Here is a 27,051-nt window from a genome sequence, read left to right as displayed (position 1 = left end):
CTGCCACAATCTGCCGTATAATACGACATTTTAGTAACCGCCACAATGATCTTTTAGAATATGGCATTTTTAACTGTCATAATTATCCTTCAGAATAAAATTCCCGTGTTTGCTTTCCCTCCTACACCATATCTCTTTATTTTCATTTGTTTTTAATTTGTTGAAAACTAATTTTGTTTTTGAAACCAGGTGCCTCCCTGATAACTCCCTTCCCCCTTCTAGTGTCTTCCACCACTCTTCCCCCTCTCTGATAACTCTCTTCGCGACCTTCACGACCCTTACGCGACCTTCACGAAACCCTCAGGCGACCTTCACGAAACCGTCACGCAACTTTCGTGAAACCCTAACACTGACTCCTTTGTCCACCATTGCCGCCTCCGCGCAAGGTTGTTCCGCTGACCTTCACGAAACCCTAACGCTCACTCCTCTGTCCGCCATTGCCGCCTCCGTGCAAGGTTGTTCCGCTGAGCTTCACAAAACCCTAATGCTCACTCCTCTGTCCGCCATTGCCGCCTCCGCGCAAGGTTGTTTAAGATTTGTGCTCACACGCCCTAAACCTCTGTCTTGAGAATCTTTTATTTGAAATTGTTATAGGTTAAAATCGTCAACAGGTAAAATCACACTGTACTTCTCTCTTTGCACTTGCACACCATGTATATGTGAAAAGTGTTTAGTAGAAACAATAGTTAAACTCAAAGAGTGTGCATATGCAAATGGGTGATGCAGTCCCAACATGTAATAAAGGGCACGCATATACCTTTGTAGCTATAAGTAAGCATGCACGTTACCATGGGGGTTTAACCCCGCTAGCTTCTTGATGAAGCCATAAATAATGCTACTACAACGCATTGGACTTGTACTCTGTCACTCAATGTTTACATAACAGGGGCTGTAACTTTTTCTATTACACTGAAAACACGCACGCTATGTGCTCCTTCCAGTTAGGTAGTTACCCTTTTTGTCACACCACCCTTCATACAACATGCCACTTTATGCAAGAGGACCACTCTTAAGGTAAAATCAGAATAATAATAAAAAGAAAAAAAGTAACAATACTCATCACAGCCATAGAACGTGTAAAACTTTTTACTACACTATTTTCTGCAATTTAGGATCACTCACATACTTCTTTCTCAAACTATTTAACTCATCTGCATATACTCCCAACTTAAGTTAAACTCTTTTCATTCATGAAAATATATGAACCCCTTTTTATAATAACTTTAGATTAATCCAATGTACTTTCTGACTCAAACTTAAGGATTGGTTTATTGAAATAGTTAGAGAATCTTGAGATTGATCTTTTATCACGTGCTTCAAAATAAGATTATTTGTCTGACAAAGATGTTATTGGTAGCTCTATGTGATTTTAAGTCAACATATGTGCATGCAACATTAATAGAGTTGTGATTCGTTGTGATATAAAACTTTTTACAAGGAACCATGGATTTTAGCTCCGTAAAGTTTTTAGAGTTGTTATTGATTAGAGAGATGTATGGTGTTTAAAATAATAAAAGTAGTTGATAATATGCAATGATTGAACCCATTTATGAATCAAAAGGTAAAAAAAAAAACTAATTGCTGTTGAAATATATCCAAGGTCGTTCTAAATAAGTGAATGAGATAGTTGCAGAAGAGATAGGAAAAAGAAAAACAAAAGAAGTGTATGAGATGATTCACTACTGCACGTGGTTTGTAGTTCACTAGGGTGAGTGCAGTTGGTTCACTCAAGCACTGGAGCTCATAGCATCTTCAGGTGTCATGTTAACTCACACCATTTCTTTGTGTTTGATGAATTTTTAAATTATTAATGCAGAATGCTCAAGGAATTATAACTCTAGCCTCTACATACTCCTGCACCTTGTTCCTTATAGCTGCAAGGTTGGTTTTAAATTTGTATAAGCAATATATCAGATTTTTGTTTTTGGTATATTTATATGCTATTGTAATGGTCTATTAGTTTATTGTAACAAAAACAAGCATGCTTTTGCTCCTCTGTTTGCTTTCTGGACTCAACTTCATTTTGCTTCAAAAGAAACTTTATGGTTGGGTTTAGAGGCATTAGGATCCTTTTGCAGTGGTTGACCAGGGGGTTTCTGTTTTAAAGTTGTTTGAGTGTAGTTTGTATATGTATCACATCATATATAATTCTTTGTTGCAGATTCTGTTTTGGGTTGTTTTTTATTTAATAATTGTTGTATCCTCTAACTAATGCCATTATACCATTTTTATATTGAGAAATTCGGGAGCTTAAGAAAATTTTCTAAAATTCTGGAAGGTACGTTCTTTTATCTAGTGTTTGGTAAGTGGTACTTTTGTAGCCTAGTCTATTGTGAATATTTATTCTGGTGATGCCCACTCTTTGATTCAAATCCAAGATAACTACAGTATATTGATGGTTTGTTATTCAAGGGGTATGATAGTTTTCTAAGTAATTTGGCATGATTGACTAAGTTATTGGTTATAGGTTGTTAGTATTTATTGAGATCTCACATCAATGGTGGATATGACCATAGTAGAGCTTATATAGGCCTGAGAAATACTGTACTGAATTAGGCTCAACTAAAATTGAAGTTGTATTAGATTATGGATCTATATTTGGTTTATCCTTCATTTTACAAAATTCTATTTGGATCAATTGACACCATTGAACTCTATAAAATGAATTATCTCAACTTGTTCTTGTATGTCTGCATTGTTTAAAAATTAGATCTTAAATTTGACTGCATTGTGTTAGCTTATAGACTAATTTTCCATATTTAAGAAACTCAAATTTCTATGTTGAAGAAATATTTCATGTTTGCATATATAAAATACTGTTGGTACCTTGAATAATTCTGCATTATTGAAAAGATCACCTTTTATTTAATAAACATTGATTCATTGAAACCTGTCACTGGTTTAAGTTGATGATTAAACTCCTTGCTGGCCTTGCGGCTGAACCAATATGACACCACCTTCAAAAATCTTTTGCATCATCAATATGTTCTTTATATGATAATGGTTATTTATAGAATGATTAAGAAATTTGTAGAGACAACAATCGATCCAAACCAACTTGCAAATTGGTTTGGATCTAACTTTATATTCAACCATCCAGATCTATTTTGAAGCTTACAGATTGCTTGTATAATGTGCTTGTATAAATTACTATACTTAAAATTTTATTATAATATTATTTTCATTTATTTTTTAAAAATTGTCAATTAACTTTAAACATATTTTAACTTATTTCAGGCACCGGATGTTGCTAGTGGTGCTCGATCAACAAACCAGAATATAAGATCAAGTGGAGGAGGGAGTAAGACAAATTAGTATTGAGAATTTACTTGTAATATGTTTAGAAAGTGAAACAATTTATATTTTGTCAATTTTTAATTTACTTGTTGTTTGGATTAGTTTGACATTATGAACTTTGTTCTTTCAATGAATGAATGAACTCATCTTTTGATTATTATATTTATCAATTTTAATTATATTATATTTATCAAATTATAAAATAGAATTAAATAAATTATTATAAATGTTAAAAATTAAATTAAAGTTTAATTATAATACGAAATTAAATAATATTATGAAATCAAATTATAAAATAGAATTAAATAAATTATTATAAATATTAAAAATTAAATTAAATATTTAATATTCGAATTATGACAGTTATAAAGTGTATTATAAATGTCATACTATACTGTATTAAGTGGCGGTTAAAACTGCCACTATTTACGTTAGAATTGGTTTACCCAGCTTTAAAATTACGACATTTATAACTAACGCCAATTACACCCTTAAAATCGCCGCTTTATACAATGCATAATATGGCGTCTGCTGCAACGGTTCTCAATTGACCGCCACATTAAACTTTGTGGCAGCAAGAATTCTGGCGGTACGCAGTATCACCACAGACGTATAATGCGGCGATTAAAAACGCCAGTTTTTGCAAAAATAACCGCCGCAATATACATGTTTTTTTGTAGTGAAGGGAAGCTAACTTTAACTTTCACTAGTACCTTAGGTTAGAAGATCTGAATGTGGAGGGGACGTGACCCAAGTTTCAATTTCTCTTGTAGAGATATTATTTGATAAAACTGTTTGATTTTATGTTGTGTGGAAATGTATAAATATTAGGTTTTGATAGTTGGAGGTTAAATATTGTTTTGATGTTGGAAAGGTTCTTGAATGTTGTGAATTTTTAAAGGTTATGTGATTGAATGAAATGTATCATATATGAATGGTGAAAATTGTATGAAAACATTTAAAGAAATGTATATAAATGATTATGTTATGAAATTTCTTTTTATTAGCTTACCCTTGCTTTTCTTGTTGTATTTGAACTGTGATGACTGTACTACGCACATGAGCAGATGATCATATAGGTGTCGGAGGGTCTGAAGGGCTTTAGGATGTTGTTTTGAACCTTATAATGTAAATATTGTATTTATATAATTCCTAATCGTGCATATGAACCTTTTGAAATACTCTAATCTTGTATAGAAACCTATAGAACTTGTATTATAATAGTTAGATGTATTTTTGAGGTGTTACATTACTTATATGGGATCAGATTTCATCCCAGACCCCTACATATGCCATATGGAATCAAGAAAACTAATAACTAATCATATACATAATGAAATGGATAAACCACTTCCAAATAAGTCAAACAAATGCTCTTATTGTAGGTGTAAAGACTGAGAAAATTAGTTTTAACGTAGAAGTGGTATAATTAAAATGACACCTGAATACTTTATTATTAAATTTAAAAGAGCATATAAATAGAAATTCAGTTATTCAGGTTTCATTTTAAGAGAACCATCATCTTTCTAAAAACTCTATTTTCTTTTCCTCTGCCTTCTCTCTAAGATTCTGACCTCCTTGCTCATCTGTTTGAGGATAGGAGTACGCCATTAGACTCCTGACAGTGAAGACTACAAGACTGCGAGATAAAAATATCTGATAGAGTAAGTTCATCTTTGTTCCCTTTTTCCTTTCCTCTTTGATGCAATCCTAGCTTGCATTGCTTTGAGTCTTTTGTTTTGTATTTTAGGGTGCAGAATTTGGAGGGATTGGGTGGCTAAAATGAGTGAAAGAAATTGTGAAGTTTTGGTGTATGGAGAATGATGATGAAGCTTAAGATAGGTTACGCCTGTTGAAGATAGGGTTTGATGTCTCCAAATCCATGCAGATTGGTTGAAGGTTTTGTTGCTGCTTGTGTGTGTGGGTTCTGGGTAGTTTGATTTTGTAATCCACTCTTAGTTAGGATCCAAAGTTGGTTTAAATCAAATTCCTTTGAAAAAGAGTGTTTTCCAGAGAAGTGGAAAAACAACCTGTTGTTTTATCGTTTCAATCGGTTGTTTTACACTTAATGTTTTTGAAATAGGTTTTGAAAAAGCTTGAAATGGGTTGACCTTGCAGTCAAACCAATTCAATCGATTGTTTCGACTTTTCAACCAATTGTTTTTTAAAACTGCTTAACAAAATTTTTCAAGTTTAGTAAATCTGTTTTAATTGATTCAAAACTGATTTGGCTTTTGCATTAAATGTTCTTAACAACCTTTTGGAGTTTAAATAATCTCTTTTACGCTCCTGGTGTTAAGATATCAGATTAAATCTTTCAAATAAGTTTCCTTCAAGAATTTTGCTAAGAGTGGAATAAAATTTTGCTAAGAGTGGAATATGATTGCTTTGTAACTTTTGAATTCAATTTGTATCAGTTGTGATAATTACTTTTCTATCTTGAATACTGTAATTTTGTGTGAACGTGTTCTGTGCAGATCCAGAGGGTGTTCTATGATTTGTGGTGTAATCTTTGTCAAATAAGGTGTGTGTTCTTAAAGGGTTCAAGATCAGCTCTTTGGTGTGTGGGTTGTAATCAAGGTTATTGATTGTTTAGTGGAATACCCAGTGATTTCTGGGGACTGGATGTAGCTCTTGGATAAAAGTGAACCAGTATAAATTTGTTGTGTGATTCTTTCTATCCTTAATCTCATTTAAATCTATTTTGATTTGTTTTTATTAACTGCTGATAAAAACAACCGTTTGAATCTCATAAACAACCAATTGATTTTCTAGAAACATAATAAAACATATTTGTTTCTTGGCAACTGGATTTCTTTCTCTTTGATTCTTTATTAGCTTTCTCTATACCTTCAATATTTGCAAAAATTTTTAAAAACAATTCACCCCCCTCTTGTTTAAGGCCTACAATTCTAACAATTGGCATCAAGAGCTAGGTTCTAGAAAGTCATTCAAGTTTTGATCCAAAAAATATTTTTTCATGGATGATAAACTACTCTTTGGGGAGGGTGCATCTATTAATAGACCACCTCTATTCTATGGTGTAAATTACCAGTTCTGGAAGGTTAGGGCTAAGATTTTTGTAGAATCAATTAATAAAGGAATTCGGGATGCAATTAAAAATGGTCCTTTTGTTCCTATGCTTGAAAATGATAAAGTTATTTATGAAAAACCTTAGTCCCAATGGACTGAGCATGAAAGCAAAAAGGCTAAATATGATTGTATTGCAAAGAATATTATTACATCTACCTTAAGTTTTGATGAGTTTTTCAGGGTATCACAATGTGAATCAGCAAAGGAAATGTGGGATACTCTAGAAGTTACTCATGAAGGAACAAATGACGTGAAGAGAGCAAGGAAGCATGCTCTCATTCAAGAATATGAGATGTTTAGGATGCAGAAAAGGAAGACAATTGCTGATGTACAACATTGGTTTACCTATATTGTCAACCACCTCATGAGTCTTGGGAAGATGTTCGAAAAAGAGGAACTCAACATCAAAATTCTCAAGTGCCTAAATAGATCTTGGCAGCCCAAGGTCACTGTTATCTCCGAGTCTAAGGATTTAACATTTATGACCACAACTTCACTATTTGAAAAGCTCAAAGAACATGAATTAGAGATGAATAGGCTGAATGTTCAAGAAAGTGGGGATAAGCATGTGAGGAACAATCCCTTGAAGGATCTGGACATAAAAACAGTCAAGACTCAAGTGATGACAGTGAAGGAGAAGCACTAAGCTTGCTGACCAAGAAATTCAGCAAATCTGTTTGGACTAGACTATTCTGTGTTTGTTCAGTGTTTGCAGGTTTCAACAGATTCTCAACAAAGATATTTTCTAAAACCATCTCAGGGATTTGTCTCCATCAAATAGGGGGAGATTGTTGAAGATGGGAAGCTTTGATGTGTCAAATCCAAATGAAGCCTGAAGCTGTGTGATGTTTTAGGTTTAGGTTTTGGTATGGGGTTTAGAATCTTTGTAAAGAGCAGTTTTGAATCTCAGACAAAGCTCATTTTAATCAATTTTAAAGATTAAAGTATTTTTCCATGCAAAGGGAAAAACAACCGATTAAAGTTTCGAAATAATCGGTTGTTTGTAACTTAGCTGGCAAAGAAGGTTTTGAAATTGTTTTATAACTGACAAAAGCATTCAACCGGTTAAATCGTGGTTTTAATCGATTAAATGTATGTCCTTGTAATAGCTTTTTGAAAATCTGTTTCAACTGATTTGGTTGTTTAGATTTGCTTTAACATTAGCATTTCAAGTATTATAAATATGTTTTTAATTCAAACGTTTAAAGATTTACGAAACCATAAAACTTTTGATACTCTGAGTTGAGATTGATTTGAGAGATTACAAAACTGTTTGTGAAAAGGTTTCTACCAAGTTTTTAGCAAGATTGCTTTGTGCTTTGTTATGGTTAAAAGAATTGATCTATAGGGTGCTGGTTTATTGTGTTTTACCAGGTGTTTTCTAATCCTGTTCAAGTTCTTGTAATTGTTCATATAACATTCTGTATAAATGTGTAAAATCCTGTAAAGTCAGTGTGATTCTGGCTTGAGGTGTGTGTGGTGTGCAAAGAGGGTGAGTAGGCTTTGTGGGATTCAAAGTCACCTCTTCATGGTCGGTGCAACACACTCTGAAGAACTTCCCTTTGAAGCCCTTATATGATTGTTGGAACAGTGTGAGGAGAACTCTCCCTGCCACGCCATTGAAACTCACCCAGAGATTCTTCCCCGAACTCTTAGCCTCGAAAAAATGGAGGAAAACGTCCACAGAGGGCGGATGCCCAAAGTGCTTGCACAGAATTGAGAAGGCCCTCATGAAGGCCCAGCTGTTGGGATGCAGCTGGGTGGGGGCCACGTTGATTTCTGTCAATAATGCCCTCTCGAAGCCAGTGAGGGGAAGACGCAACTTAGTCCGTTTGAAGACGGTTTGCTACAGGAAAAAGTAGGGCTCTCCATCGTTGGTCTGTTCGTCGGAGCACACGGGTTCTCCCTTAGCGCAGGGTCGAACGAAAATGTAAGCGTCGCTCTCATGCCCGAAGACGCGCCCTGCACAGCCAGGCTCTCCGTCCTTGTGTTTCCTCACATCCTCGCTAGAGGTGAGGGTAGAGGTCTCGGCGAGAAGCTCCGTAAAGGCCCAGGGGTACAAGGCTTTGTAATCTACATGGGGTGGAGGGTTGGATGTCGTTTTCGTTCGAGCCATATCTAAGAAAGCTAGAAAACAAGAAAAAGAAGGAAACGAAGGTTCAGAAAGGGGCTATGGCGTAACTCTGCGAAAACTCAGAAAAACCCCACATTCAAAGAAAACCCAGAAAAACAGAGGAACGGAGAAAAAACAGAGAAAGCTTAAAATGCAAAAGAAGTCTAAACAGTCCCAGACAGTTATTAAGCATCAAAATCGATAAATAAGGGCGATCAATGGGTAAAGTTCGTACCTTTTGATCAAAATTGGATGAAAGTTCTGGAATTTATAGAGGGAAACGCGAGAGCGCTCGAGGAAGAAGATGAAGAAATCGAAGATATTTCTAAGAATGATGGAACAGTGATTGGAAGCGCGCGTTTTTGAATACTTAACGTAAACAAAGAAGCGCAAGCGACGTTAAGCCCTGACTGTTGATCAAAACACGCGTGCGCAGTTAAAATGGGCACATAAAGGCGTCACTTCGGCGCATTATTCACGTCCTGTCACACAGAGCCATGTAGGTCGCCAGGGGCGAATACTTAGTCTCTTCACTGAACAAGTTACAGCTCGAGATTGGGGGGGCTTGTGTACTGACCAGTCCATGGGCGTCGTTGACCACTAGTAATAATGGGGCCACGTAAGCTGGGCCCCACGAGCGGCGTGGGCCAATGCCTCGTCAGGCATGTGAACCAAGGTGCCGAGGAGTGGTCAGGCGTCGATCACCAGGATGTGGTGATGTGTTATTGACTGTATAATGAGGACAGTGAGAGATCGAACATCGGTGACTCAAACAGTAGAGCTGGGCCGTGAAAGGTGGACCCCAGACAACACACACCAGTTATCAGTTAGAGAGAAGCCTAGGTCACGAGGGTCCATGCGTGTGATGTGGATGACGCGTTCAGGCATAACACAAGTATAGAGCCACTGGAAAAGATACGACCTGTGAGGGTCATGTTCCAGGGGCGAGCTGCATGCATGGCACGTGAACAACTAGGGCACTTCCAGGACGGGTGATCCTAGAGATCAGGTGCACGAGGAGGCATCCAGGTTGATGGAGATCAAGCTCAAGTGGACATGGAGGCCAATCATCAAGAGAAAGAAGAGGTTGAGGCTCAAATGGAGGACGCTCATGGAGTTCAAAGCCCACCTCAAAGGCTTACAAGGAGCATGTTCAAGGCTTTAGAAGCTAATGGACGTTTGTTTTCTCTTTTTGTAATTTCTTTGTTTGAAGTTGCTTAGAGGGAAACATAAGAAACCTCTTTTGTAAAAGCATCTTTAGGTCTTTAGTTTAGGAGTCTTAGGGGGGGTGTGCGTTTAGTAGGGAGGTGTAGATGTAATAGGGAGGTGCCAAACTAAGAGAGGAGGTCACACATTCCTCATGCTCTAGGATTGGCGCCACTTTCATGTAATTTGGGGGGGAATTTTGAATTTAATTAGCTTTGCATTTCAGCACCTCTAGGCTATAAATTAAGGTGCTGCCCTTGTATTTTTCAGATTTGAATTTTGAATTAGAGAAACTCTACTCAATTTGAGAGAGAATTAGAGAGCTTTGTGCCTTCCTCACTTAGTCTTATCTTGAGTGTTCTTGGTTACCTCAAGTGGCGGCATAGCACACTCATCTTGGAGTCTCCATCCTCTAAGTGGCGTGATCATCCAACCAATCCTCCATCTTCATGAGTTTTCTCTTCTCCTTCCTTCCTTCTCTTTTTATGTTCATGTCTTAGCTTGTTTCCTTTGCTTTTTCAGTTCGGTTTTTTAGCTTCTATTGCTTTTTGCTTCGGTCATTTACTTTCTGCCGTTCATCTTTGATTCTTCTTCTTTTCTAGTTGCTGTTTTGGATTCAATTTGACAATACATAGAACTTTCATATGAGTTTGGGTTTTGGTACTAGTCTTGGTGAGTTCTTGAACATAGAACCTTGATCCAATTCTATCTTAAAGTGCCTATCTCATATCCAACTCAAGATGATTCCTAAGAATGTCAAGAATCATTCATATTGTGCTATTGGAATCATATCATGTGGTATCTAGAGTTTAGGTGTGTTCTTGTTTAATTTTTGAGTTGTGTTGCACTTTAATTCAAGAGCTCTTTAATTCTTACCGTTTACATTTCTGTTTTTAGGCTTATTTTGAGTTTTCTTGCTGTTTTCTTAATTGTGCCTATCATATGTTTGTGTATTTTCCTTTTTGATTCCATACAAGTTTTGTCATAGTCATGTTTTTCCATAATTGTCATCACTTCTTGTAGTACTTTTATTGAATTTTTTGTTTCTTGCTTTGGTGTCATATAATTTTTCTGAGTTTGATATTTGATCCTTTGTGCATTTTCTGTTTTAGAATTGAGTTCATACTTGTATTTTAGACCTATACAAGTTCCTATACATCATTTTCCATTATGTCTTTGCTAGTTCTTAATTCTGTTTTTCATTCCTGTTAGGATTCCTCTGTTTTCTGAAAACGTGCTTACTGTTTTTCCTTATTGCAATTGATTTACTCACTGGAAAATTCTGAGGGGACCCTACACGCTAGGTTATCCTATGAGTGGGTAATTGCAACGTTGGGGCCCACCCCCTCAGGAAGCCTATTTTGGGTAATGGAAATAGTGGAAACTCTAGGCTATATAAAGGGAAGTAACAAACTTAGTAAGGTACATTATTCATTTGCGCCGCTTAACACACACATATACACACAATTTTGGTGTTTCCTAGCCCTAAGATTGACTTGAGCGTCGGAGGGCAAACGACCTCTAGGGCGCCCTTTGTCTTTGTGTTTTTAGGTGTTCAATCGAAAGGAAAGAACGAGTGAACACATGGATTCTTGGGCGTGAGATTGTCGTAAACGCACGAAGACGTTTTCGGTCAGCCGGCGGGAACACATGTCACCATTTGAAAGATTGATGGTGAGCAGAATGGACAACTTTGCAGATGAACAAAGGATTCCTCATGAGTTATGTTTGGCGAGATTTTAGAATCTGGATGAACAAATATGGGAAAGAGGATTGAAGATCTTTAAAGCTTTCTTTCTCATTTCGTTTCATCTTGCTGAACATTTTTTTTATGTTTTTATACCTTCTTCTACTCTATTTGTGAAGACAAATAGAGGGAGAATTATCTGGTTTGTATGTTGATACATATATGTTTTAATCTGGTTAAAACTGGTTTAGTATGCTACTATAAAAACTCTAATTATGCACCTCATTCACACTGGTTTTCTCACACTGATTTTGCTGGTTTTCTTTATGAAAATCACATGGTGAAAACTGGTTCATTGGTGCAAGAGAAAGCTTGATATGATTGCTCTCTGGTACATGCACATTTATTGTTTTGCAGGTACTTTCAAATTCAAACCGAACAATGCAAACAAACTAGGGATTTGTCTTCATGAAATAGGGGGAGATTATTGAAGATATGCTTTGATGTCTCTAAATCCATGAAGATTGGTTGAAGGCTTTGCTGCTGCTTGTGTGTGTGGGTTTTGGGTACTTTGAATTTGTAATCCACTCTGAGTTAGGATCCAAAGTTGGTTTAAATCAAATTCCTTTGGAAAAACAACCTGTTGGTTTATCATTTCAATCGGTTGTTTTACACTTAGTGTTTTTGAAATAGGTTTTGACAAAGCTTGAAATTGGTTGACCTTGCTGTCAAACCAATTCAATTGGTTGTTTCGACGTTTCAACTGATTGTTTGCATTAAATGTTTTTAACAAACTTTTGGAGTTTAAATGATTTGTTTTACGCTTCTGGTGTTAAGATATCTGATTAAATCTTTCAAATCAGTTTTCTCCAAGATTTTCTTCAAGCTTTGAATTTTGCTAAGAGTGGAATATGATTGCTTTGTAACTTTTGAATTCAATCTGTATCAGGTGTGATCATTCCTTTTCTCTCTTGAATCTTGTAATTTTGTGTAAACGTGTTCTGTGCAGATCTAGAGGGTGTTCTGTATCTTCGGTGTATTGTTTGCCAAATAAGGTGTGTGTTCTTGAAGGGTTCAAGATCATCCTTTTTGGTGTGTGGGTTGTAATCAAGGTTATTGATTGTATAGTGGGATACCCAGTGGTTTCTGGGGACTGGATGTAGCTCTTGGATAAGAGTGAACCAATATAAATATGTTGTGTGATTCTTTCTATCCTTAATGATGTGATTCCAATAGCTACATAGAACAAGATTCTTGACACTTTGAGGAATCACCTTGAGCTGGAAAATGTAGAGGCACTTTCTTAGAAGTTGGATCATGGTTCTAAAATCAAGAACTCACCAATAACAAGTACCAAATCCCAAACTCATTTGGATGAACCAAATATTGTCAAATTGAATCAACAAAGGAGAATGAAAAGAAGAGACCGAACAGAATTGAATTAAAAACAAAAGTACCGAACAGAATTAAGAAGCAAACAGAAAATAGGTGCTGGAAAATTAAAGGAACCAAAACAAAAACAACTCAAAACTCAAGGCTACATGAACAAATTGAAGAAGAAGAAAGGAAGGAGAAGAGAATGCTCATGAAGATGGAGGAATGGTTGGATGATCACGCCACTAGAAGAATGGATGCTCCTAGATGAGTGTGCAAGCCGCCACTTGAGGAAACCATGGTCCTTCAAGATAAGACTAGAGTAGAAGCTCAAAAGCTCTCCAAATGCTCACTCCAATTTTGAGTATAGTTTCTTTAGATAAATTCAAATCTGAATTTTACAAAGGAAGCACCTCTATTTATAGCCTAAGGTGCTGAAAAATAGGTGGGAAATTTCAAATAAACTCATTTGAAATTCCCACCAAAAACAAGTCACATGGGAGGTGTGACCTTTTTCTACTATGACACCTCCCAAAAACTACACATACACCACTCTCCTAAGTCACATGGACAATGTGACTTTATTTTACATTTTCACACACCTTTATTTAATAACCAAACCTCCTAAAACTATACAAGAGTATTTCAAAGCTTGGCCTTGCCCCTCATGGGATGGACTTGGGCTCTTTGGGCTTTGGCCTTCTTGGGCTTGGGCTTGGGCTTTGGGCTTGGGCCTCATCTTTATTTTATTTCTTCTTTTAATTTTGAGAAGACTAGAAGGAAGAACTTCAAATGTGAGGGTGGATGTCCTCTTCCTCCATTAATAAAAGCCTCCTTTATTTGATTCTCATCATACTCCTCGAGTTGGAGAGAATTCGTCCACGAATTCTGAATCCCTGCATATAACAAAGTCAGTTTAGTTTTACAATTAAAAGTGGAAGAAAAATGTAAACATGACTTATCTTTTGTAAACAATGGGATTTCAGAAAAGGAGGTTCTATAAATCGACCAAGTTGGAAAAATTTGTTTGGGAATGATGATATCTTTTGGGAAAAGGCATCTTAAATGGTGAAAACCATTAGGAGGTATGAAATCATCCCTAACACTTTTTAACCAAGATGGTGTTGAAATAGAAACCTTGGGTAATGAAAAAGATAAGGAAGGAAAACACCTTGGAGGTGAAAGGAGAAGACTCATGTCAACTTGTTCTTCTTTGTCTTTTTTATTTTGACTTGTGGGAAGTGGGTGAGTTAGGTCTTGTGTTACCTTGTTTATCTTTAAGATTTGCTTTTGTGGACAATGAAGAGCTATGTGCCCAAAACCTAAACATTTAAAACATTTGATATTTGAAGTTTTGGTAGGTGACTTAAGAGTAGAAAGATTTGTAGTAGAAACTTTGTTTGGAAACATGGTTTGTTTGGAAAAATTGGAAGGACAATTTTGAGTAGACATTTTGTTGGCATCCTTCCTAGAAGAGTTGTAGAAATTATAATCATGAGTATTTTTGAAAGTTGTTTTCAAAAGATAGGATTCTACCTTGATGGCTTGGCGAAACACTTTCTTTAAAGAAGAGTACTCATTTAATTCTACAATTTCTCTAATATCTCTTCTCAAACCACGTACAAACCATTTTAGCTTTGACTCTTCATTAGCATGCATATTCATTTTAGTCAAAGTTGTTTCAAAATCTTTAATGTATTCTTCTACCATCCTATGTCCTTGAGGAAGCCTTTGGAACTTCAACAAGTGTTCCTTCCTAGAAGGAGGAACAAACCTCGCGCGCATACACTCTTTCAAAGCATTCCAAGAAACCACGGGAGGTTTCTTGCGATATATAATGTCCATTACAATTTTATGCCACCATTCTTTGGCATAGCCCAAAAAGGATAAAGAAACTATTCTAAGTTTTTGGTCATCTTGGACCTTATACACATGAAAATAATGATCAACCTTAGTCTCCCATTCTAAATACACATTAGGATCACTATCACCATTAAAACTAGGGACTTTTTTACAAGCAATGTTGAACACTTGGTGATATCTTTGGTCACGGTTATAGCTCTCTTCATGAGAATGATGGTGATGCCTCCTTCTTCTATGTTCTTCTTCACCAAGGACTGAAGCTTTGGAAGGAGAATGCTGTTTGTAAGATGCACCACTTGAATAGCCAGCCATTTTGCAAATAAAAAACAGCAAACACACAAAAACAGCAAACAAGTTAAGAAACAAAATTAGCAATAACAGTGAGCTTGGCAATGAAACTGCCGAAGTGAAATGAGGCTGAAAAAAGAGATCACTCTCAAAGAAATAATGTTCTTGCACCAATCTGATCTTGAGGCCTTGGAATCCTCAAATGAAATATGTCAAAGCAAGCACACCAATCTTAAGAGCAAACCACCACAAAACCAAAGAAACAATAAAGACAAACAAGAAAAGGTATAAGCAAGGAAAGGTAATTGCAAAAGGAATACTATATGTAAGACAAACTCAAAGAATAAGAATGAAAGACAATCAAGAAAATAAAGAACTCAATGAGAAAAGTAGGCACACAAAAGAATACCTAAGGAAAAGCACTAGAGTAGATGAAGAAAACAAAAATATTAGCTACTGGAAAAAAAAAAATTTTATGCAAACTGTGTTTGATATTCACTGATTTAACTGGAACGTTGTAGAGCGAACTGGATTATGAAATTTATACCACAGAAACTTCAAGATGTTAACTCAATAATGGCACTGGAATCAATTAAAAACAGTAAGCCAATTGAGAGAAATAAATTTTTTAAAATCACTGCCAGATTACCGTATTTTTTTCGGCAGGAATGTACACTTTTTTTATTTTATTTATCATTTTTTGTGTACTTCATATTTTTGAATGATTCTTTTTTCTATTCTTTTCTAACACTTTGAATATCTCAAATCCAGAATTTCAGAATTTTAAAGTACGTAAATCAGTTGCAATAAGGAAAAACAGTAAGCACTCTTTTCAGAAACAGAGGAAACCTAATAGGAATAAAAAAAAACAGAATGATGAACTAGCAAAGACATAATAGAAAATGATGTATTGGAACTTGTATAGGTCTAGAATACAAGTATGAACTCAATTCTAAAAAGAAAATGCACAAAGGATCAACATCAATTCAGAAAATTATATGACACCAAAGCAAGAAACAATCAAAACAATAAAAGTACTACTAGAAGTAATGACATATATGGAATAACATGACTAAGACACAACTTGACATGATTCAAAAATTAAAAGACACAACACAAATTGTAACAAATGAAAGGAAGTTTAAGGTAAACTCTAGGAAGGATAATGCCATTCCAAAAGAGCAACCATACTCATAAGAATTATGAGTGCCATAAACCTTTCCTCAAACACTTGGAGCAAAAGAAAAACAGCAAGAAAACTCAATTAAAATTCTAAAACAGAAACTTAAATTGCAAGAAATTAAAAAGAGCTCTTGAAATAAAGTGCACACAACTCAACAATTAAACAAGAATGAACCTAAGACTCATGATACCACATGATGTGATTCCAATAGCACAATATGAATGATTCTTGACATTCTTAGGAATCAACTTGAGTTGGAGATAGCTTAGGCACTTTTAATAGAATTGGATCAAGGTTCTATAATCAAGAACTCACCAAAACTTGCACCAAACACCAAACTCACATGGAAGACCCATTTCTTGCCAATTGAACCGATTAAAAGATGTAAAAATGCAAATGAACCGATTAAAATGCATAACAAATGAAATGAACCGATTAAAATGCTTCAAAACTGAAATGCACCAAACAAATCCAAGGAGAAAGAAGATGAACCGATTGAAACATGAAAATAAGCAAGAACACCGAATAGAAAGCAAAAAAGGAACCTAAGACATGTTTAGGAATTCAAATAGGCACGAAAATGGAATGAGAAGATGGAGAAGAAAGAGGACTTATGTGGTTGTAGTTCTTGGTTGATGAACACGCCACTTGAAGTGTGAAGGCTCCAAGATAAGTGTGCAATGCCGCCACTTGAGAGAACCAAGGCACTCAAGATGAGACTAGGAAGAGGAGAAGACAAGTTCTCACTACACTCAATCACCAATTTGGGAGAGTTTTGATACTACAAATTCCAAATCTGCATTATGAAGGACCTAAGCCCTCCTTTTATAGGAGCAAGGGCTGGTCATGAAGCTTACAAAACAAGCTAACCAAAAGTCCCTTGCATGCTACTCACTTCTAGCACCTAAAGTGAAGCATGAAGAGTCACCTTCTAGAAAATTCTAAACTAATGCCTAAAGATGCTTTTACAAAAGAGGTATCTAAGGTTTCCCTCTAAGCACCTTTCCTAAAAACTATGTATTTAAACATTCTATATTATTTACAAATTTATAAAAGAAACTATAAAGAGAGATATTTAAATGAAGCCTATTCTTGAAAGCTTGTAGACTTCTTTGGCTTTATGGCTTGATCCTCTCTTTATTTTATGTCTTCTTTTTAATTTTGAAAAGACTAGAAGGAAGAACTTCAAATGTGTAGGTGAATGACCTCTCCCTTCATTAATAAAAGCCTTATTTATTTGATTCTCATCACTTAATCTCATTTAAATTTGTTTTGGTATGTTTTTATTAACTGCTGGGTTAGGGTTTCCAGGGAAAGACTTCATGCATGGCACGTGAATAATTAGGGCACCCACATAACAGATGACGCCGCAGCGCTGGTACATGAGTTGGTACCCTGGCGGCCATGTTGTTAGAAAGATTGCACTCCAGAAGAGGTAAGTCTTGTGTCGCGACTGCGCTAAGCTTGTGCAACGCGTCACAAGATGCCTCACCAATAAACCCTAATTCTGTTGAACCAAGTGGTGTTCAAGCTTTGAAGAATCCAAACCCTTTGAAGGATGTTGAAGGCTTGGCTGTGCTTGCTGTTGCTGAGTTGTCTTAGATAGGATCTGGGGTAGATTGTTTTGTAATCTACTCTTGATTGAATCCAAAGCATAGGCATTCTCAATATTTTAAAAGAAAAGTGTTTTTCAAACTAAGTGAAAAACAACCGATTGTTTTGTCGAAACAACCGATTGTTTTATACTTAGATGTTTTTAGAAAAGATTGAAAACTGTTTTTCAAATGGTTGAGCTATTAAAACCAAAACAACCAATTGATTCGAGAAAACAACCGATTGTTTGTTTTGGTACCATAACAGAAAAATGGTTTTTGTTTTGACTGAGCTTTAAATGATTCTAACTGATTACGCTCCAGTCTTTAATGCTTTGACCAATCTTTAAATGCAATGAATAAGTTTGTTAAGATTTGATAACAAACATCTTTGAATAAATTCAGTAAAACAGATTTGAGAAATAATAATTTTTTTTTGGAACAACAAGATTCTGATTTTCAAAGAGTTGAGATTGCTTAGAGATTGATGATCAAAGAGTGTGAGATAGGATTTCTGCTTGTATTGATTTCAGATTTGCTTCTGTAACAAGTGTAATCCTTGTATTTGTTGAACAAGTTTCTTTTGTGTGTTTGCTGAGAAGTGTTGTGTGTTCTTGAGGGGATCAAGATCAGCATTCTTAGTGTTGGTGTGTTGGCCAAGAGTAGTGTGTGTCTTGAGGGGATCAAGGTCACTTTCTTGGTTGTGTTGTAAGTGATCTAGGTTTGATTGCTTAGTGGAATTCCTCAGTGGTTTATGAGAAGACTGGATGTAGCTCTGGGTTTAGAGTGAACCAGTATAAACATCTGTGTGCATTTTCTCTATCCTTAACTCTTTAAATTCAATTTTGATATTTGTAAATTGGTATAAACAACCGATTGTTTTTCTGGTGCTGTTGTTTTTGCTTATTGTTTTGGCAAACTGGATTCCTTATCAATTGTTTCTTGAGATAATTTCATTCTTGACTTAAAAGTTTTCGAAATCCCTCTTTAAACCATTCACCCCCCTCTAGTTTAAAGCCATCCATTCTAACAAATTCCACTTAAGGAAAGATGCTTGAGGGATAGCGAAGTTGACCTAATTACAACCTATATAAAGGGTGGTAAGAACCCTAGAAAGGTATGCCGTTTCTAAGACTGAAACTACTTTAAACACTTATTGTTTCTTAGCCCAGTACTGACTTGATCATTGGACTGCAATCAATAGGTAGGGCCCTCTCTGTTTCAACAGAGCCACTCTGAGCTACCCAAGAAGAGAGTGTAAACCACCAGGAGATAGGAGGAGCCACCACCTACCTTTGAAGTCAACGGCGGCTGAGTCAACCAGCAAGAATATGAATGATGTGGCATTGTACCCGAAAAATAAAGGTACAAATTAGCATAATGTTCTTATTGTTGAAATTATATTTTTGTTGAGTTATATTCTTGTTGTTGAAATAATTTTCTGGTTGATGAAAATTGTTGAAGAAATGTTTATAAACGAGGTTTAAGACCCCGAGTAAAGGTAAGTTTTTATGAGAACTCTAGACTAAAGCAAGTTTACAATTTGAATGGTCTCACTGACTTGATCGTCAGAGTGTGATCAACAGGTAGAGCCCCCTTTGTCATGAAGCATCAGGATCTCGGATCATCATGTAGAGACAAGCAAGAGCGAAGCTCACCTCCAAGTCCGACTGAAGTCAACTGACGAGAACATTTGGTGCCCACCGTGGGGCCCGATAAAACCTGATCCCACCCACATTTATGACTGAGCATTATGACGTAATGAGAAATGCGAGGCAAGGACTGTTGGGATCTGAAGGAAGCGAGGCCCTCACCTTGCAACAAATTATGGAGGCCATGAGGTCCCTATAGGAGGCAAATGAAGAATACTGACACGAGCAAGAGGGTATTAGGGAAGAAGCCCAAGCCGACCAAGAACGCCATCGAGGGGAAATGCGTTTGAGCCAGGTTCTCCTTATGGCAGAGATTGAGGCCTCCCGAATAATTATGGTGGAACACACACAAGCCAATGAGGAGTTGCGCAAGACCAAGGAGGAGCTCCGGAAGAACTTACACCAACAGGGTTGACGTCCCACCCGGGAACGTTCCCCAGACTTATCATCAAGAGATAACCCCAAGCCATTCTCATAACATGTTCCCGCCGGTTGACCAGGGTCATCTTCGTGCGGGGCTTGTCCTCACGAGCTATGGCACCTTTGTTCCGCTCCGTCTGTGAATACCTAAAAAGAAGTGAACAAAGGGGCGCCCTCGCGGCCGTTTGCACTCCGACGATCAAGTCAGCTAGCGAGAAACATCAAAGGTGACACACCTCCGTATCGGAACACCGTAAACGAATGCTCTGAAGGTGGTCAGAGATAACTGAGTGACTAAAACTGTGCTACCCTAATTTCCTTGTGCTCACAGTGGGTGCGCAGCGAAAACAACTAGGGTTTGTGCTATGTGTAACTTATGAGAATTAGGTCAAAAAACTCCCCTTTCTTTCAAACGACCCAAGGCCCCTTTTTATATACCTTCTGCATTTAAAGCGCGTTGAAGCGCATTGAAGGCGTATAAAAATGTGCCTTGAAACATTTGATACGTAAACTAAATTGACGCGTACCTTGGCAAACTTTCACTGAAACCTTTAATGAGCACATGTGCATTGCCACGTGCCTTTCTGACTTGGTCATTATTCTGCGCAGAGGGTCTCATAGCGCCGCAACCCAATCTTAGGGTTAATCCATTGTGTGGGCCCTCCTTCCTTCGAAGTGCTTTTGGCGCGTGGGTTGACTTTATGGGTGCCAACTCATGCGTCCCAATCACTAATCACTTGTCCTGGGGGTGTATCTACCTTTCTCTCGTACCACGCACGTGGTTCTCCCCTGGTCATGGCCCTCTCATGGGTCGTATCTGTACCAGGGTCTCCCAGCAGTGGCGTGGATACTTCACGAGTCAGGATATCCCCTACTGGTGCTAGAACTATGGCCTTGAAGCCACCTTTCTCTTCTCCTTGCTACTGTTCTGGATTGTCGTGGCCCGAAGCCTCCTTGCGACGCCTTAACTTGGCGACGCCCCTCTTTGGGCGACGCCTCTCTTGGGCGATGCCTTTCTTGGGCGATGCCTCTCTTGGGGGATGCCTCTCTTGGGCGATGCCTCTCTTGGGCGATGTCAGACCACCTGATCTTCCATTATCTAACACGTTGGTGACACACCAAGCGGCGACAACCGATTATGTATGCCGCAGAACGCCACTTCTATAAACGGCGACTATGTCGCCTTCTTGACCACCCACCTTTCTCTTGTCCACGTCATCACACCCGATGACCTGATCGGTACATAACAAATCATGGAAGAGCCCATGTCGCCCCATTACATCACACCCAATATCACTTTTTCTTTGGTGTAGAGGACCTTGAAAGTCATCTAAAGGCGTTCAGGGCTCAAATGACCATCTCTAGGGGTCAGATGCGATCCAATGTAAGATGATCATGAGTACATTCATAGGAAAAACTCTACAATGGTTTAGTGGAATCTCGAATGGTCACCTCACCTCTTTCCCATATTTCTTTAGAATGTGAAAGGAGCACTTCTCGGCCAACTAGGTTAACCCCCACGATTGTATGATCTTTTCAATGTTAAACAAAGGTATGAGGAGTCGCTTAAAGAATACTTGAATAGATATTGTGAGTCTCAGTAAGACTTCAAACTCAGGATGAAGAGATGGTGGTTGTTGCTTTTGTATAAGGGATGACAACAAGCCCATTCAGTGATTAATTAATTAGGAGGCCAACGAAGATGTTGTTCAAGGTGCGAGAACGAGCTACAACCCATATCAAGGCTATAAAGGTTGTGCTCAGGAAAAATGGTAGCTCACGGTAGAAATAGCCTAGGCACAAGGAACACAACCGAGATCATTCTGTCAGGAACAATGAAACTTTCACCGAGAGGAGAACGAATCCGAGGTATGTCTCGTATGTTGCCAAGAAGGACGAACCTAAAACAAAGGCCAGAGAGGAGACGACGATCAGACCTAGATTCCTATTACCTTGTAAAGAACTCATAGGCATGACAGGGGTAGCGGATAGGCTAAAATTTCCACAAAAGACAGATCGGTTCTTGGGATCGCGAAGAGATTCCTGGTGTGACTTTCACAAGGCCTATAGGCATGGCATCGAACAAAGGTTTTCTTGAAGGAATACCTTGAGCTCAACCAGGAGGAACCAAAAGAAGAAGCTACTTCCATGGAGCAAACACTCGAAACTCCGATCCATGGGGACCTGAACACCATCGCAAGAGGATTCTCTAGAGGTGGAAACTCAGCCTCTAAACGCAAACAATATGTGCGAACGGTGATGTCCCTAGGTACAAGGAGATCGGACCCCCTTGTAGAGCCCTCCTCTATTTCACAAGTTACGACCTGGAAGATGTGCTTTCCCATGAGGACTATCTAGTGGAAGTATGAGGATACATCGAACTGAGGAAAACCTTCTCTCATGATAACGCGACCAGGACGATTACTATCCAGTACATCGTCGTCAATGCATCTTCCGCATACAACCTGCTTTTGGGGCGACCCTCCTTGAATAGGTTGGGTGCAGTAGCGTCAACCACTCACATGAAAATAAAGTTGCTCTCATATGAAGGAGGGATAATTATGATGAAAGCCGACTAGAAGATATCACAAAAGTGCTACGAGAGTAGTTTGAAAAATCACAGGGGAACCTACGTAGTAACTATCCAACCAAGAGAGTTGGGATGGGTAGCAAAAGCCGAAATCAGCGATGAGAGACGACTTATGCCCGCCGAAGAAGCTCGGGAGAGAGATAAAGGGAAAGAAATTCAAGCTTGGCACCTCGCTTTGTAAGGAGCTAGAGGATAAGATAGCTGGTGTCATCTCGGAAAATATGAGCGCTTTTGCATCGTCATCCGTGGACACTCCTGGAATAGATTCAGATTTCTTGTGCCACCAGCTAACAATAGATAAAATGGTTAAATCCGTGGTTCAGAGATGGAGGAAATTCAATGAAGAAAAGCGTTTCACCATCCGAGAAGAAACTCAGAAAATGCTAGCTGCTGGCCACGTAAGGGAAATCCAATACCCTGAGTGGTTGGCAAACGTGGAGAATGTGTGTTGACTTCACTGATCTGAACAAGACTTGTCCCAAGGACTCCTATCCTTTATCGAGCATAGACTCCCTGGTTGACAACGCCTCAGGATTTGTTGAGTTTTCTATATGCTTTTTCATGGTACAATCAAATTCGCATGCACCCGAAAGACAAGAGTAAGACAACTTTTACGATCGAGGTCGCCATTTATTGTTACAAGGTCATGCCTTTTGGCTTGAAAAATGTTGGGGCGACCTACCAAAGAATCATGGATCACATCCTTTCACCAATGCTCGGGCGCAACGTCCAAGTATATGTGGACGACATGGTTCTCACCTCGGAGAAGGAAAACCAACATCTTATCGACCTAGAATAGCTATTCACCACTATAACAAGGTATAATCTGAAGCTAAATCCTGATAAATGTGTGTTTGGAGTGGAAGCAGGGAAGTTTCTCAGTTTTCTGTTAACCGAGAGACGAATACAGGCGAACCTGGATAAATGTACAACAATCATAGAGATGATAAGTCTAGCTAAAATGAAAGAAGTGCAATATCTAACCGGGCACATGGCCGCCCTGTCTTGCTTCTTATCGACAAGTGGAGATAAAGGGTATCCTTATTTCCAATGCCTTAAGAAGAATAATTGTTTTGCACGGACCGATGAATGCGAAAAGGCTTTTATCAAGCTCAAGGAGTATTTGGCTAGCCTTTTAGTTCTCGGTAAACCAATTCCGGGAATCCTTATTCGTCTATATTATTCAATAATAGATCGGACTATCAACTCAGTTGTTTTTCAAAAACAAGATAAGGTTCAGAAGCCAAACTATTTCGTAAGCAAGGTATTACATGGACAAGAGGTTCGATATGAACCTATCGAAAAGGCTACCTTAGCTGTGGTATTCACAACTCGGTGACTTCTTCATTACTTTCAAAGCTTCACTATGATTGTAATGACCAACTTTCCCATCCGTAAGGTTATGCAAAAGCCTGATATCATAGGTCAAATGGTTTGATGAGAGGATGAGTTGTCCGAGTATGACATATAGTACGAACCTCGTGGGCCAATTAAAGGCTAGGAATATGCAGACTTCATGGTAGAGCTTTCGTCTAAGGATTTTCAACCTGACCCTAATGATTTCTGATGGGTCCTTTCGGTGGATGGGTCCTCCAACTTACAAGGGAGTGGAATTGGAGTTATTATATAAGGACCAAATGCGCTCTTAATTGAGCAACTCTTAAGTTCGCATTTAAGGCGAGCAACAACCAAGATGAGCATGAGGCCCAGATAGCAGGAATCCTGCTAGCAAAGGAGTTGGGAGCTCAACGCTTATTGCCGAAAAGTGACTCACTACTCGTAATCAGACAGGTCACATGTGAATATCAGGCCAATGGTCCAGAACTAGCCTTGTACCTCAAGTATGTGAAAATCCTAAGGGCAACTTTCTTTGAGTTTGACCTTGTTCATGTCCCCATCGAATAAAATTCTCAAGCAGACCTACTGTCCAAGTTGGCTAGCTCGGGAAAGGGAAGTCAGTAGAGGTCTGTAATTCAGGAGACCCTGAAGTCGCCCAGGACAACCATAGCAGAGTTGTCAAAGGCTGACCACCTGGAGGTTTTGCATATCAACCCATAATATGGGAGAAGACATCGTTCGATGGTCCAGGAAAAGCTGAAGGTCCCAAGAATAACTATTTACGAATTCCCCGAAGATGAACATTCTGAAGTGATGCAGATCAGAACCGAGGATACCTGGCTAACACCTTATAAACGGTACCTCATTGATGGATTACTCCCCTTTAAGCCAACAAAGGCCAAAATTGTCAACATGAACACATGTAGGTATATCCTAATAGATGGGAACTTATTTAGTTACGATTATACTCATCTACTCCTCACTTGTGTATGTGGAGACCAATGAACCCGAATAATGTCTGAACTTCACGAGGGTGTTTGTGGCAGCAACATCGGCGGGCGAGCTTTCTCGTTGAAAGTCATTCGAGCAGGGTGCTATTGGTCGACGATTGTTCCCGCCGGTTGACTCGATCACCTTCGTGCATAGCTAAGAGTTGCGTTTCAAGGACTCCTTTGCCTTCGTTCCAATCTTCACCCTTCGCCGCCGTAAATACCTGAAACAGAGAGACAAATGGGCACCCTCGTGGCCGTTCCACTCCGACGCTCAAGTCAGTTATGGCAGAAAACAGCGTTGCACTTCTGTAACAGAACACCACTAACACCGTGCTCATAGAAATGCGTTACTCAAACTCTCTCGCTCTCAGTCACTTGTGTGTAAAGTGTGAAAGCGTACCTCATTCTTGTTAGTAGCGAGACCTTATATACCTTTTCCAGTGCTTCTGCCACATGTCTTCCTCTGACATTAAGCCTATCTGTGGGTGCAGCCTTACGACACTGTAGCCCAAACTTAGGGAAATCCCAGCGTGTAAGGCTCCCCTCTCGTAGTGCATCTTGCAGGGGGTGATTGCTTGGGTGCCAACTCATGCGTCCAAGCTCCTAGTCACTTGCTCTGGGAGTGTTTCTGTCTTCCTCATGAGCCATGCATGCAGATTACCCTCTTGGACGTGACCCTTATGGGTCGTTTCTGTCCTAGTGGGTTTCTATCGGTGGCGCGTACTGCCGCGTCCCCACACCTCATGCACAGATCCTTCGTGAGTTGGGTCTCTCCCTGTTGGAACTGGGGGTGTGGCTTGGAAACCACCTTTCTCGTCTATTATCACTGTTTGGGGTACCGAGGCCCGAGGCCTCCATGCCCTACCGTGCCGCCTCCTACTGTGCCACCCCCTCCACGGTCATTCCTACCCGTAGGTATCGGGGGGTGACACCGCTCAGGCACAAGCACATTCTTGGTCCGAACCCGGTCAACGCCCGAGGACGGGTCGGTACACAAGCCCCCCAGTCTTGAGCTAACAACTGTTCAGCTCTGTGCTATGACGTGACTCCTTGGCTCACGCGGTAATCCATCAACACGTGGCCCAATCGCACGGTCATGACTTAATGCCCCTTGCGCTTCTCAAGTTTACGTTAAACCTTTCGAAAACGCACGCTTCAGACACTGTTCCCTCATTTACGCTATCACTTGCCATTTTCGTCTTCTTCCTCAAGCTTTCTCTGATCTCTCTTCGCAAGACCGAGACTTTCACCACTCGAACATCAAAGGTATGATTTTTCTGCATTGATGGCCCTTTATTCTTGATTCCATGCGTTGATATTACTGCCTGGGACTGTTTAGATTCTCGCATTTACGCTTTCCTTCTTGCTTCTTCGTTCCTTTGTTTTCTGAACTTTCTCGCATGGGTAGGGTTTTTTTTTCTGGGTTTTCTCCCAAATTTCACACCATAGCCTCTGTTTGCTAAACCTTTGCTCTTCTTATTCCCAGCTTCCTTTGTTGTGTCATGGCGCGAACTAAAACCACTGATAATCATCCTCCTCCCAGCGTCAACTACAAACCCCTCTACCCTTGCGCCTCTGACGAGCTCCTCGCGGAGACCTCGACCTTGACCTCCTTTTCTGCTTGGAGGGATCATCTAGACAACGGACCTGGATGCAAGGGTAGAGCCTTCGGGAGAAGGCATGATGCCTATATCTCCGTTCGCCCCTGCACAGCGGGCGAACCTGTCTGCGTTGACAACCGTTTGAATGGCGGGGAACCATTCTTCTTCTTCTACTAGGCAGTATTCAAACGCGTTGGACAACACCTTCCTTTCTTTAGCTTCGAAAGGGAACTCCTTACGGAGATAAACGTGGGCCCAGCCCAGCTACATCCTAACAGTTGGGCCTTCATCAGAGCCTTCGACATTCTCTACGGTCACTTTGGGCATTCCCCTTCAGTGGACGTCTTCCTTCACTTCTTCGAGGCGAAGAACCCTGGGAAGAACCTTTGGGTCAGCTTCAGCGGGATAGCTGGAAGGGTAATCCTGAACCTCTTTCAGCAGTCATATAAGGGGTTCAGAGGGAAATTCTTCAGGGTATGCAACTCTGAAGCTGATCCTACTGCCTTGGATGGCTTTCCCCTGTACTGGGTTGGGAAATTGAAGCCGAAGAAGGCCAAGACTTTAGATGAGCTATCCTCGGCTGATCGTGAGGTGTGCCAAGTCTTGGCAAGCTTGGGGGTGATTTTTAATACCGCTGAGTTGATCAAGAACGAGTATGACCCTGCTGCGCTTACTCGTTACATTGGTATGGGAATAATCCCTTCTCTACCATCCTCAAATTCTGACTCTGTTTATGCTTCTTCTCGCTTGCTTTATAAACTT

At 39.1% G+C, this 27,051-nt stretch overlaps 1 long non-coding RNA gene across 2 annotated transcripts; it reads left to right on the top strand.

Annotated features, from left to right (window-relative positions):
* The first annotated feature begins 310 nt into the window (after positions 1-310).
* On the top strand, positions 311-3,434 carry LOC137825593 (uncharacterized). 2 transcript variants are annotated; one of them, XR_011083315.2, is made up of 3 exons: positions 311-524; positions 1,817-1,881; positions 3,238-3,434. It is a non-coding gene; the product is annotated as an uncharacterized LOC137825593 (long non-coding RNA). The 2 variants fall into 2 exon arrangements; XR_016515089.1 differs by lacking the exon at positions 311-524 and adding an exon at positions 535-1,708.
* The last annotated feature ends 23,617 nt before the right edge of the window (positions 3,435-27,051 follow it).

The sequence above is a fragment of the Phaseolus vulgaris genome, chromosome 8 (assembly GCF_051622355.1).
Source record: "Phaseolus vulgaris cultivar YP4 chromosome 8, ASM5162235v1, whole genome shotgun sequence".
Classification (NCBI taxonomy): Eukaryota; Viridiplantae; Streptophyta; class Magnoliopsida; order Fabales; family Fabaceae; genus Phaseolus; species Phaseolus vulgaris.
This window is presented reverse-complemented; position numbering and strand designations above follow the sequence as displayed.